Source organism: Filicampus tigris, chromosome 4 (genome assembly GCF_054856515.1).
Source record: "Filicampus tigris isolate MCC_2025a chromosome 4, RoL_Ftig_1.0, whole genome shotgun sequence".
In the NCBI taxonomy this organism is placed as follows: Eukaryota; Metazoa; Chordata; class Actinopteri; order Syngnathiformes; family Syngnathidae; genus Filicampus; species Filicampus tigris.
In genome coordinates, this window is record NC_141220.1 from 10474656 (window position 1) to 10489708 (window position 15053).

The 15053-nt window shown below is 41.4% G+C and overlaps 1 pseudogene; it reads right to left on the minus strand.

Moving 5' to 3' along the window:
• Positions 1-4679: 4679 nt before the first annotated feature.
• LOC147148438 (uncharacterized) lies at positions 4680-8769 on the minus strand (annotated as a pseudogene).
• Between the last annotated feature and the right edge of the window lie 6284 nt (positions 8770-15053).

Below are 15053 nucleotides of genomic sequence, written 5' to 3' on the forward strand. Positions count from 1 at the left end.
TGTTTGACCCTTGAATCATAAGGTTTAACGCTCAACTTATTTCCCAGAACGTCCACTGTTGGCTTGTGACAGAGAAGATGATGATGATGGGAAATCTGTGTTTTTCTTTTGATAGTTGGTGTTTTCGTTTTTCCTCAACCTCCCATTTTTTGGGAAAGCCTGCAGTATTAATCAGTGACACACATGTGTGCTGGGCTCCCCGGAGCCTTTAGTTCAACAGGCTCTGCAAAGAATTTCCAGATTTCACTCTGATTTGCATGGAAATATTGACAAAAACAATGAAACTGTTGCATGATTCGTTGTGAAATACTTTGTAGTCCTAATTGCAAATCCAACACGTCAGAATGTTGGGTGGCCCTCTTACATAATGCAGCCAAAATGTTAAAAGTGATGTGGAGATAATTAAGGCATCCATTCTTATCAGATGAAACACACGAGGCCTTAATCGTGATGTGAATAACAACGCAGCACATTGAAACAACATGCATCACACTTCATTTGGCATGTTGGATATTAAAGAGGTTCAAAGATTCAAGTGGTGCATTCATTAAGAAGCATCACGCTCGTCTGACCTGTTGTCTCTGATTAGAGGAATTGTCATAACACTGCGTGTGAGAAAACATGTCATAAACACTGGAGCTCAAGGAATGGCCCTGAATAAGCTTGGTTCTGCATGATTGACCTGGGCCGCAGGAACGTGTTTGAAGTTAACGATGGGATAATGTGACTTGGAAGGACCCTGTAATAATGACCCACGAGATGCATGGCGACATAAAGTTTTAGTGCCAGTGAGGAATGTACTTATCAACGATGCCCATGATTCCCAAATGGGTGCCAACCCAGTCAAGCGGCACCCCGTGGCCAGGCCTCTGCTCTGAGGAGACGTGACGATTGGAACTGAGTGGCTATTGTACAGCATAGTCAAAAGGTCACAAAGCCATATGCATACAGTGCCCCCCCCCCACCCCCCATCCATCACCTTCCTCCCTCCGGTTTCTCATCTCATTTCCTCTCCAGGCTCACCATGATGCAAACCCTGAAATGTAGACCCAAATTGAGCACGTCCGGGGACATGAGTGTGCAATGCAAGCGGCTTTGTCGGGGATACAGCATGACTGCGTGCTGGGGATTCCACCTCATCGTGGTCCATTCATTTCATTCGCTGACACATTAACCTCTAAATGAGCTCTGCCGCTAGACCTTAATCTGCCTTTTGCCACACAGACACTTGAATTCCCTCACATGCGCTCACTCACCCACCCACCCACCCACACACACACACACACACACACACACACACCCACGCGGCTGATGAAAGGCATCTGAGGGGTCAAGGAGCAGAGTTTGACCATTAGTGCTGCCGACACCGAACTCATTTAACTTCACGCTAAGTGATGTTTGCATTGTGTGTTTGTCTTTTGTGCATGTATGATTGTGTTCGTGTGGGTTAAGAGAGAAGACCTTTGGCCTTTGACAGGCAATTATTGGTTCAATTTCTGCCAAAAAGCAATGAAACCTATTTAGAAGTAGAATGCTGTATGCCATTGTTTTAATACATCTACATACAGTATGTGCACATACCCTTCCACCCTGTGAATCTGAAATTACAGTACATATGCTGTGCATACTACTCACATGAAATGTACGCGCTGCTAGTTTGATTCCATCTGCATTCCATAGTCCCATACCTACCCATGAATGCACTTTTGTTTTAAATTTGTCATCTTGTCACTCCACCGTACGGAAAAACAAAATCTTTTAGAATGAACGTCATCTCTTATTATGAAAACGAAATTTTCCAACTAGAAGAGAGGAGGTGGGTGGGGAATTCACATGTATAAGATGCTGGCAGCACTTGTAGTGTTACAATCAATGGATTTTTGGGGGGCGTTAATCCTCATTGAAACAGGGAGCTCCTTTCATGTCGGGATGCCAAAGTGACCCTCAGTGACCTTTTGTCCTCTCTCATTGAAACCTCGCTTTAACCATTAGCCTACGTTGACAATGACCACGCACGAAGAGGTGGAGTGCAGTGTTCCGAAGGCTCCAATACCCCTCCAGGGTCTGGGGAGCTCCAACCTCACTACCCAAACTGGCACATAATGAATCAAAATGGGGCAAGAGGAAGAAAAGGAGCAAAAGGGAGAGAGCGGCAAAAAGCGTGAAAAACACACAAATAATGGGGAAATACAGAAAAATACCAGAACACCGGTCGGCATGGCGGATAAAAGCTGCTGTTAAGATAAGGCTGGCTCGGATATGTTTTGATCATGTCACACGTCTAACTTTGCCAACTCACAACCACAGACGTGTCCAGATGTTGAAGATATCCACATCCCAAAAGATGAAGGGCAAGGATACTGCCTCTCATTGGTTGTGTTTGGCAGACATCTGTAACAATTGAGGCATGTAAACCCATATATGCAAAACATCATTTGCCCAAATGATACAAATATAATAAAACCCGCAGACGGATGAGGTGTATGTCAGTATGCAAACTCTAACACAAATACATTCAAAATTCATGTGTGTGTATGCGTGCCAAAAACCCTACCGTTCAAACAAAGGCCATTTCTCAGTGTGTGGCTGTCAGTATATGTTTATGCGTGTGTGTGCGTGTGCGTGTGTGTACGTGCACTTCAAAAACACATACTGACTGAACTCCTGTCATACCCTTCCAACATATGCTATGAGTTTGGCATGTGTCCCGAGGAGCACTGCCACATGACTCAGAGCCCAGACAGCCCAAAACAATCAAACAATCCAGACGTTGAATTGCATTCAAGCACAGTACTCATTTGAAATTGGATACCTGGAGTATGGGATTCAACTGTATGGCCATGTTTTTCAATTTGAATTATCTCCCAGCCCTGATAGCTTTTCATCCTCGTGGCTTACATTCCGGACACATATTTCAGAGGCCTGTGACAGAAACCTCATGTTGTCCTCCGTATAAATTGCACTTGCGCTAATAGTACTAAATCTTAGCGAGAGGCCTACTTTGGATGCTCCCAAGTAGGAGCGAATAGTGTTACATAGCATGAGCCTCTCAGGTGGCCGCTGCGGCCAAATTGGGGGGATTTAATTACAACCATAAACACAGAAAAATGTATCTATCACCTATTCTTACTCATTCCTTGCGTCGAATATTGTATCTACAATTTACAGACAAGTTCAGACAAGTTTTGTCTAAAATTAAGAATTTAAATAAAATTTGGTCAAAAACACAAACAAGAATCCGGTACGTGAATCGGCTGATCTCGCTTATTCGTGTGCCTTTCAGTTTTTTGTATGGCTTTTTTTATGTTTGTACACATTCTGCCTAGTGTATCAGGGATAATGTAAGATGCATAAGAAATATTAAGGTAGTGGAGATGAGAGTTAAATCAAGTTAAGGGTTTAAAAAAAAAAAAAACTCGCTATCCCCTAGTTTATTGTACACTTCCAATTTATATTCCCATTTACAGAAAAACTATGCGAGAGCAGTTTTTGAAATAATAGATTATACTGAATTAATTACATGTTTGGGTCCTGGAAAGGGTACAGAAATTGACCTTGGACTCTTAAGGCACTCTTCTACTGTACCGGTTATTCATTGAAATGGCCTTGCTCCTCCCTGGTCACTTTGACAAGCTCAAGCTATGACATCACCCGAGAAGACGCTATGCTACCCGCTACAGAAGATTATTTAATTGGAAGGTGAAAAGAAGTAAGATGATCGACGACGTGGAGTATGTTAACGTTGAATCTGTCAACAATATGGGCTCGAATCAGCAGCGGGCTGACGCCCACCCATGGCCTTACCTGCGGGAAATGTTGGGACGGGTCGGCTTGAAGAACGATTCTTGGTGAATCCATTGTGTCCTGTGCAAGCCTAAAATCCATGAGCTTGCCGCCAAAAAGAGTTCCAAAACATAACAAGGTAAAGCTAAATGATTACCCTTTTGTTAGCTTGGCCCTGATAAATGACATTAGTTTAACATAACATGCTGAATTAGCGTGGTAGACCATTTGGTTCCATTTGTTTGGTCTCGGGAAGACCTTGAAATTTTGAAGTTTGAGAACCATTGGTATCATATAGCAATTCTATATTGAATGGGTGGGTCTACTATCATGATTCATCACATCACAGTTAAAACCAATCCAGTCAGTTTATATGGTGTCACGACCTTTCAAATTTAATAGCGCTCAAATTATATATGAGGATGAAATGTCCGGTAAAAACACTTTTTACTTTTACTCACAAAGTACATTGCAGAGCCTGTACTTTTTTACGTTTGCTTGAGTAATTATCTGTATGAATACTTTTACCAAAGTTGTTTTTTTCATATAAGTAATTGTACTTTTAGTCAAGTACAGAATGTCAGTGCTTTTCTCATCTCTGCAGTGTAGAAATACTGTATTTTTATGTCTTATCTCTCTCTGGCTTGAACCTGGAAGTGGAAATTGATTTTATCGTCCGCGAGAGAGTTTTTTTGCATTTGATGGGCTGTAATTTGCGGGGTGGCTACATCATGCAAAAACAGTGTCCGGGTTTTACCACTCATGAAATCTTAACATTTTATTCCAGGACCCACACACTGGAGGCTTGCACAGTTCAGTTGATCCCGCCCCAATTGTTTGGCACCTGTTGTAGTGGAAAAGCAACAGAGGCCAGGCCAGGCCAAGCGAAGCCGGTATCAGGCCGTTCTGGAACCTGTAAAGGAAAAATGGCTTATTCGGGACAGAAATGGACTCTTGTTGTCTTCTTACAGAGGACCACAGGTGGAATTACAGACCAGACAAGAAGCAGTTATTTTTAACGGATGTGGCTATTTTGAAAGTTATCAGCCCAACTGAAGCACATCTGTTTTAAATATAGTCAAGTTCGTCATATCAAATAAAGCTGCTCAAGTCAGATGCCTTTTGGTGGTCACAGCCGACGTGACCATGGGGAATGACGTCAGCGAGACAGCAGACGGGAGCAATAGGAGTCCAATTTCCAACTATGCGTCGAGGCTGTTTTTGACAAAACGCTGGTGCTGTAATGGGATATACAGTATCGCTGTTGGCTTCCTGTTTCCAGCCATAAGCTTTATGTCTCAAATCGCAAATGACGTCATTGTGGTAATTTCTTAATGACATGATGAAAGGGGTGTAACACTCAAGGAAGTAGTAACTTTCACCAAAGCCACAATCTTTCCCTATCTTAATCTGATGATTTGGCCTTAAATGATATTTCGCTAAATCGAGACAGTTTTTGGTGCTTACTTACTTAACAGACCACAGTCTTGACACATCATAAAACATCATTATTATTCAAGGCAAATTGTAGGACTTGTCCCAAATGGGTAGCACTGCATTTTACTTTGGAAGAACCCTATTGCCTCCTATTAAAGTTTGATGACAATGTCGATCAATAGGCTGACACCAATAAAAGGGGGTGGGCCAGTCAACACAGCAGATCTCAGAAGTCTCTTTTCTCCCAGAACTAGTATTTGATGCTTTTTGGGAGGCGAGGAAACTTAGTACTTTGTCAGATGTCAAGCAGGGTGAGTTTGTGTCTTTCGCAATTCAAACCTCTTGTCCATCAGAACTTTCTCCCTCGTTGCCTCGCATCCAAACACACACACACACACACACACCACACCTTCCTTGGCAGCTGGGCTCTCTTGTGTGTTTTCAATTACGCGCCCTCTGATCGTCCTCTCCTCTGCGGCAGATTCCTTTCAATCTGCAGTGTGGGCAAAAGATATGTAGCCATATTGTAGGTGGAGAGAGGAAGAGTAGAATTACAGGAGGACTGTTTGGCAATGGCACTTTCAAGTGAAAATGCACAAAGGAGATAAAAATCAACCCACACACATACATACAAGACATAGTAGTGTAAGGGGTGTAGTTGTTTTCCTCTGGTCCAAATCAGTTGACGGGTTTCATTTTCTGTTTGCTGGTAAAACTTGGAAGCAAATGTAAATGCATCACAACAAACCCCTGAGGTTGGATGCTTCTCTTATTGGTTGCAGGGACAGGAACAGAAGTTGATGCTGTAGTACCAACTGAAACCACATGCAACATGAAGAAAAGTTAAGCACCTGTAGTCAACAGCCTCGTGCTTACATGCTACCTGTAGATAGATCACCATTATGAAGTGAATGGACAACTGTGATTCAAACATTCAAGATTGATCTTTTATTCATCACAACTGAATCACACCACAGTTAGTCAAGTCAAGTCAAATTTATTTATATAGCCCTTAATCACGGTAAAGTCTCAAAGAGCTTCACATATGCACCAGATCATATACACGACATCCCCTGATCTTAACCCCCAGGAGGGCAAGGAAAAACTCAAAAAAAAACATCTGGGGAAAAGTGAGAAACCTTGAGAAGGGACCACAGATGGGGGAATCCCCCTTCCAGGATAATCAGGCTGCAATGGATGCCGAGTGGGCAACATTGAATACACATTGTAGTACTATACAGTGTTTGTTAAAGTGATGTGAAAGTTAATCAAATGAAGTGCTGTAGGAAGATGACATCGATGAAGTGAGCAGGGGCCCAATGGTCATCAATGTAGAGATCTCCATAACAGCGCCTCCGAGGATGTGGTCAGCCTCCAATCTTGTAGCAGTCAGTTGCTGTTGGATCGAAAACAGCAACCTCCAATTCAGTCGTCATCACCTAATTTCCAAGCCTGGGAAAAGGGGGCAGAAAAAGAATATAAGCGGCAGTAAAGAGGCCAACAGTTTAAACTAAACGCAGAATCATACAAATAAGTCTTAAGTCGTGTTTTGAACATTTCTACTGAGGTAGTGCCTCTAATATCCGCGGGTAGGGCATTCCAAAGCATCGGTGCCCGAATAGAAAACGCTCTAGAGCCTGCGAACTTCTTTTCGGCTCTCGGGATCACTAAAAGGCCAGCATTTTGTGACCGAAGGTTTCGGATCGGAACATATGGTCTCACTAAGTTGACGAGATAGGAAGGTGTTAAGCCATGCAATATTTTGTAGGTAAGTAGCAAAACCTTGAAATCGCATCTCAAGTGGACTGGGAGCCAATGCAAATTGGCTAATATCGGAGTAATATTATCGAACTTTCTCATCCTTGTCAAGAGTCTTTTTGGATTAACTGCAGACCTTTAATACTAGACATGGGAAGACCAGAGAGCAAAACGTTACAATAATTGAGGCAAGACATAATAAATGCGTGGATTAAAATTTCTGCATCACTATTCGACAGAATCGTACGAATTTTAGCAATATTACGGAGATGGACAAATGCGGTTCTAGTAATATTCTCGAGCGGCATATATAATTGGGTATCGTCAGCATAACAATGAAAACTAATGTTATATTTATGTATAATATCACCAGTGGAAGCATGTAGATGCTAAACAATAGGGGTCCTAGTACGGATCCCTGCGGAGAAAGAAGAAAGTGCTGAGCCTGAGATACCAACACATCCTTCAAGGCGTTCTAATAGTATGTTATGATCGACGGTGTCAAAAGCAGCACTATAAGGTCAAGTAAGAGTAGTATTGATGAGGTGTCGGAGTCCATAGCTAAGAGAAGATCATTAGTCACTTTAGCAAGAGCCGTCTCAGTAGAGTGATGGGCTTTAAATCCTGACTGAAGAATTTCAAATCGATTATTAGCGGCCATAGAGTCACTAAGCTGTTGCGCTACAACTTTTTCGAGAATTTTTGCAATAAACGGGAGATTTGAAACCAGCGTATAATTACGGAGGTTCTCTGGATCAAGGTTTGGCCGCTTAAGCAGAGGTTGAATAACAGCGGTTTTAAAGGCTGCTGGTACAGTGCCTGAGGTGAGTGATAAGTGAATGATATTTAAGACGGAGGGTCCTAGGGTTGTAAACAATTATTTGATGAGTTTACCAGGAAGCGGGTCAAGCATGCAAGTTGTCTGTTTTGCCGCACCAAGTAATTTTGTTAGGCTTTCAAGAAATACTATTTTGAAAAGAGATAGGGTTGTCAGACAGTTATCAGCTATAATACCCCTACTAACATCAGTATTCGTGGAATTCAACAGGGTTTTAGGAGCGGTGTCCTTAATCTCGTCCTGAATGCGCTCAATCTTCTGCGTAAAGAATTGCATGAAGCCATGGGCTGAATGAGAGGAGCTATTGGAGGTCGGCGGCTGTTGCGCTAGCATTGTCACTGTATCAAATAAATATTTAGGATTGTTTTTATTTAGAACAATTAATCTGGAAAAGTAATTAGTTTTGGCTAAGGGGAGTGCTTCTTTATATATTAGTAAGCTATCACCCCATGCCTGATAGAAGACCTCAAGTTTAGTCGCACGCCATTTGCACTCTAGCTTCCTACCTGATTGTTTAAGTGAGCGGGTTTCCTCAGTAAACCACAGAGTAAGCCGTTTAAGATGAGTTTTATGTCTTAATGGTGCAACGAAGCATTAAAATCATTTGTGAGATTGTCAATCGAACCAATATAGCTCGGAAACTAAGCAGTTGCCAGGGGCAGTAGCTCAGACAGCGCAGCGGTGGTTGAAGAACTAATATTTCGGCTGCTAAAGCTTGGATTGTGGTCAGGACGATGGTAATGAGCCCGCACTTCAAATTTGATAAAGTAATGGTCAGGCATAACAGTAGTATACGGTAACACCATTACATTTGAGCATGCTAAACCTCGGATTAGTACCAAATCTAAAGTATTACCATTTTTATGCGTCGCTTCATCAATTATCTGCGTGAAATCAAAGCTATCAATTATTGTCTGAAACGCCGCTTTATGTGGTTCCGACGGGAGATTCATATGAATGTTAGTCACCCATAATCACTATATTATCTGCATGAGTTACCAAATTAGCCAAAAACCCAGAGAACCCATCTAAAAATTCAGCGTACGAGCCGCGGGGACGGTAAATAACTGCGAGAAAAAACAGCAATGAGGCTGTAGATCGCATAATGAGCACTTCAAATGTTTTAAAGGCGTCGCTAGATTGCGTGCTAAGTTTGAAATCAGATTCATAAATAAGGGCTACACCCCCACCTTTCTTATTATCAGTTTCATTAGATTGCTGATTTCTTCTTGTCACATGACGAAGCAAATCACACAAAAAGGGATAACGAACTAAGTATTAAAACAGACCAAGGTGAAGTAGTGTGAAAATACTCTTTAGCTTTATTTTATTGCATAATAGCTTGGGTGTCTCACTTGCAGCAAGATAAGTGTTCAACGTTTGGTTATTATGTCTGAGAGTTCAAAGACTCGTCAACATGGCAAATCTTTCATTACCGGTACGTGTCGAGGATCCAGTGTGCCGATGATATGTCTAACATTACACTTTTATTATAAATCTAATCGACCCCAATGACAGTTACAACTAATCCACTGAGCACACATGCACCATCGCATAGCTTAACTGTCTCAGAAGCGCAGCAAAGCGTGCCCTGTTTCACTTGGCTTGTGTTTTTTAGCCTTAATGAAGGGATTTTGAGAAACACACCAAGGAATCCTGCGTGTGTGTGTTTGTGTGCGCGTGTGGCGCCGCTCTAGCATGTGTAACTCTAACACTCATGCCTCTTAAACTTCTTTTACTCGTATATCCTTAGTAAAATCACTGGACTTAAAAAATATTAAAATTACTTGTGACATACATTTCCAAGTAGGCAGTAAACACACACAGTAAACACTCTTCCATCCATCCATAATCTATACTGCTTGTCCTCACAAGGGTCGCGGGCGTGCTGGAGGCTGTCCCAGCTGTCAGTAAATACTCTTATTTATATCAAAATAAGAATATTTATTTTTGAAATTAGAAAAATACAGAAATAAAATGTCCTCTCAAGTTGTCTTGTTTCACAAATCAATTTTTAAATGGTCCAGTATTAATCTACGGGCCCAATCAATTTTAGCCATAGCCGGCAACCACAAAAGAAAGTCACAGAACCCAGTGTCACATACCGTTGCTGGCCAGATCGATGCTTGTGTACGTAGTAGCCTAAACCCAAGTGGCTCCTTCACCCGAAGGCAATATAAACAAAGGTACCTTTCAATGACGTAGGCTCACTCCTGTGGTCCAAACGGCAGGAAAGAGGGAAGCAAAGTCCTCCCAGTCGGCCATGCTGACGGCATGTTGAAAAGTCGAGTGAAAGTTGGTTGTAGTTTGTAGACGGTAACGGAAACGGAAGCCTGTTTAAAATGATTGTCGGACTGGCCTATAGGTGATTACTATTTGGTCCGGCCGAACAAAATGGCAGACAAACGGATGGCGGATGGGTGCCCCAGTTGTAGGCGGATGGCGATAAATGGACTGCAAATTTTTAGTAAAATGCCCAGCTCGGGTGGCTTCCATGCCACGGTGAGTTTTTCGTTTCAAATATCGCCCAGCGAGGTGGTGGTGATGGGTGGTGAAATAGATGGTTACATAGATGGAAAAATATGGGCTTCTGACTTTGTTTAGTCCAACTGTTAAAGTTTCCTGTCTATCGTTTATCGCCTTCAAAATGGGCATCCATCATAGGTGTATAGGTGGAGCGGTCCGTCACATAGGCGGAATGCCCAGCTCTGTACAAAACACATTTCAACAGAAATCATTATACAACAGATAATTTTTTTATTTTGCTAACAATACACAATTTAATCTTCTTATATTGGGAAACCCCATAACTTAATTGCTGGTCAATGACTTTTAACTTTTAACACAATTTCTGCTTATTAAACTATGTACTTATTAAACTTATACTCACTTCAATATACTACAGTATTTCTAACTTGGTTACATGCGCACCAAGACAAGCATTTTTTGCATTTCTATGAATGAATCTGCTTTGTTCTACGCTTGGATGTAAATCAACAACTATATAGAGTCAGTGAAGATTGTCTGGGAAAGACCCAAAAAAAACTGTTGACTGAGAAACTTAAGTTGATTTAGAAAAGCCATCTTCTCGGCCAAGTAAAATATCTCAGTCCATATATTCTTAGTATTATTCTTTGGTTTGGAGAGGGCCTCTCGAATGTGTTCGGCAGGAATATATGTTGTTTCTATCTGCCCCTCTGCAGATTTATTTCAATTCTTATTAGTGTAGATCCCTCTCTGAATGACTTTTGTACTCTATTGTGCTCTCTGTAATCCTCACAGACCAAATTGAGGAGTTGTGATCTGGAAGAGCATCTCATTCTGCTCCATTCACAGGTCCTTGTAATAAACTCCTTTGATGAATACATTTATTAGAAATGTTAAGTTATTCAAAAGGAGATTAGGTGGTTGGTGGGATGAGTTACTCTCAAAAGCATACGCTGTACCGCTTGTATGATAGCCAGGCCTCCTCCTCTTTCCCCTAGACCTCCTCGCTTTGCATTTCTGGCCTTGTCTTTCATTTCTGTCTACATGGACCAGTCCATCCCGCCTCCTCATCTTATCTCTTCTTTTAATGGCTACGTTGCCAGTGGAGAGCCCCGAACAGATTTGTGCAGTGGCCATTATAAGACAGCTGTGGCAGCAGTGAGATAAAACCACACCAGAAATACAGCATTGGGCCTAATTCACCAATGGTTCTTACATGCAAATATGTTCTTAAGTCCTATTTACACTCTTTCCAAGAAATGTAGATTTCAACGAAAACTGTAATCCACGACCACTGCAGATCACACAGGCCACACAGAAAGGATTAGAAATGAGCTTCAGTTATTTCATTTATATTAATCTGCAAATGTCAGCATGGTGGGTGACTGGAAAGTACTGCATCGCAGTTGAGAGGTCCCTGGTTCAAATTCTTAGTCAAGGGTTTAGCAGTTGAGATGAGAATCCGTACCTCCAAATCTATAGAAACATTGTCCTCAGTCGGAAAAGGACGGAGTGCCCGCTCCAGGTAGGGCTCTTTGGGAGTCTTTTTCACGAGTGAGGAAAGAATGGAGCGGGTTGTCGACAGATGGATGGCTTGATGGACAGGTAGATGGAATGTTGCATCAGTCAGGCACAGTAAAAATGATAGCTTTCAGTTGAAGCCGGACCTCATCCAAGGCTGCGCATCAGTACATTTTTACAGTGATAAATGAGTAAGTCAAATACACACCATAATTTATGAACAGATTGGTGAATGAATAGTTACGAGCTGTAGCTTGTTGCCTTGTTTTAACTCCACAAGCAACACTGGGGGTAGCATATTGAGTAGTTGTAGTGCTTTATAGGTCACTCACAACAATATTGTATAGCTCGTCCTGAAACAGTTAAAACTTCACAAAGTCACCTATTCATGTTTTTTTTTCATAACATGTCCTCCATTTTGCGGATAAACTCATATATCCACGTTTTTCTGTAGCAAAACAAAAAGCCAGAAAATGGATGTGCAGATTCCATCCATTCTCTGTACCGCTTATCTCATGTTTGTTTTACTTTCACGGCCTAATGCCATCTACAGCGTGTATCTGTAGGCTACTTTGCGAGAACAGTTCTGAGGTTTCAGTGGTGAAACTCGAAACAAAAATGACATTTGTTCGTGCAGTCTCGTTATTATCTAGAATGTCGTAGTATAGCCTAGTATTTTGTCAGCCCATGGTGGGATATAAACGTCTGGCATGAGCACAACACTGAACTGCCGTGGTAGATAAAAAAGGTCAGAACTTTACTATCACCAATTCAATGTCCATCAAGCAGTATTCATCCATCATCTTAATGTAGCGGCGTACATTCCACCACAGCAGTAGTCTAGTAGTTAGAAGGCTAAGTCTGGTGTAATGTTAATGGTCCGGGTTTCTGTAAAAATCAGAGCACAGCACTCCCTGAGTCTACTTTGAGATGTTATGCGGGTTCTTGGCTCATTCATCTTGTTGTACAGCGCTTCATTGTCATATGGTATCTTTGAGTGTGTAGGGCAATGAAGGTGTGCTTTTATTTTGAAAGCCTGACTTTTGTGGGAACATGATGTTTAGCACTGCTGATAGCCAAGAGCACCAGAAGCATTGGCAGGATGGCCAATGGGAATTTTGGGAAAATAGGAAATGTGTAGTCTATATTCATATTTGGGCTCAATCCCTCACCCCGCAAATAGCAGGGTGCACTGTACTTTAAAGACAAAAATTGTGAATGAACCCAGACTGTACAATTCTTGGCTATTGACAGACGGCTTAGTCAAGATTGGCATGTAGCACTTGGTCGGTCATTCTCTTAATAACGCAAACAATGTAAGGAATAAGATCATTGTATAATTTTCCCACAATTAATATCACATTATTGTAGTAGCTCAATCAATGCAACAATATAACCACACGTTACTTTTCACCCTGTGTGAAATATGGTTTCATTCACTGTATTATTGGGGGTCCAGAGTTTGGCTGCCTTTCTTTTAAAATATTTCAAATTAAAAGCCCCAATGAGGGGGAATGGGAGTAACTTCAAATACTGAAACAGATTTAATGTTAAATAAATTATGTTTTTGAGGTTTTAATTACCTGCGAATGACTGGCAACCATTTCGGGGTGTACCCCGCCGACTGCCCTATGACAGCTGGGATAGGCTCTAGCACACCCGCGACCCTTGTGAGGATAAGCGGTTAGGGTAATGGATGGATGGATGGTTTTAATTACAGAAACAATAACAGTGTTATGTGACGTAATATTTCCATTACAATTTTAGGGTATCATGTCAGTGTGTATACTTATTGATTTATTCATGTCGTAACTACTTTGTTCTTGTTTGCTTGATACATAGTTCTAGATTCAGCACAACATGTTTTTGTGAAATGAAAACAAAAAAATCGGGGAAATAGTCATACTTACTGAAAACAATCAAAAATTGTTGGGAAACTGTTGTCCTGCATGCCAGCCAGATTAGTGGCCCTTGACTTGTGTCACTTGAATCATTCTTTCACAGTCCTGGTAAATGTACTCCACTATCATGGGTTTGTTGCAGTAGGATGAATTCGTCAAGTCCTAGGTCCATCCTGTTGTCTGTGGCCCAGAGCAGGAAATTCCACCTCAAATATTCATACATGTAGTCACAGTTGTTGAAATGCCCCACCCACTGCACCAGCTGATCTAGACATCATCTTTCGCTGCTCTCTCTGGTCGACAAGGTTTTTTTTTTTTTTCAAGACAACAGTTTTTGAAATCCTAAAGTCTTACTGGCAACAGGAGGTGAACTGCTCTGCAAATACTGAAACCAGCCAATGTAAGTTTCATTTAAAGCTTGGGTTGATTTACTTTAAACAATGTCACACTGATCTTCATTTGTCAAACATGTTGTGTGTTGAGGAGTAGGAGAGAAATAAAATAGTTTATCTATCTATCTATCTATCTATCTATCTATCTATCTATCTATCTATCTATCTATCTATCTATCTATCTATCTATCTATCTATCTATCTATCTATCTATCTATCTGTCCGTCCGTCCGTCCGTCCGTCCGTCCGTCCGTCCATCGATCCATCCAGCCATCCAGCCATCCATCCATCCATCCATCAGGTTCGGGTTGCGATCCGATACGTATTGCGTTACCTAAATATTATAAAAACATATATCTAAAAAACTGAGGCATGTGTTTCCAAAGTTTTGACTTAAGTGCCATTTGACATTTCAAGTGTCACAATTAAAAAGTCCATCAACTGCTCCAGTAACTGCTCCTGACACAGGAATGGAAGCTATAAAAAATTAAAAATATAAATAAGACTCCAATCGCAAAGCACAACTTTAAGGACCTAAAATGTTCCAAAAGTGGGTTATAGAACGTGCAAAACATAACATAACATACGTATTCTACCCTCCCTGAGCAGACTCAGTACAGTTTGGCAGATAGCGAACTGTCCCTCAAAAAGAGTCCAATGTTGTTGGTTTCAAGCCGTTAATTACACTCCAGTTGAAGTTAACTGTAAAACTAAACACACAAAAACAAAGATAATTACATACAGTGCACATTCGAACATAAATCACAGTACTTCGTTTTATTCCCGAATGTAGTTAGCTCATGGCTAATGCACAATGAAAACGAAAAATGCCATTAACTCGCTCATGAAAATTAGCGTGCTAATCACGGCACTCGAATCCCTCAAACAACAGGCACTCATCCACAAACGCTGCTGGAAGACACGCAGAGAAAGGAT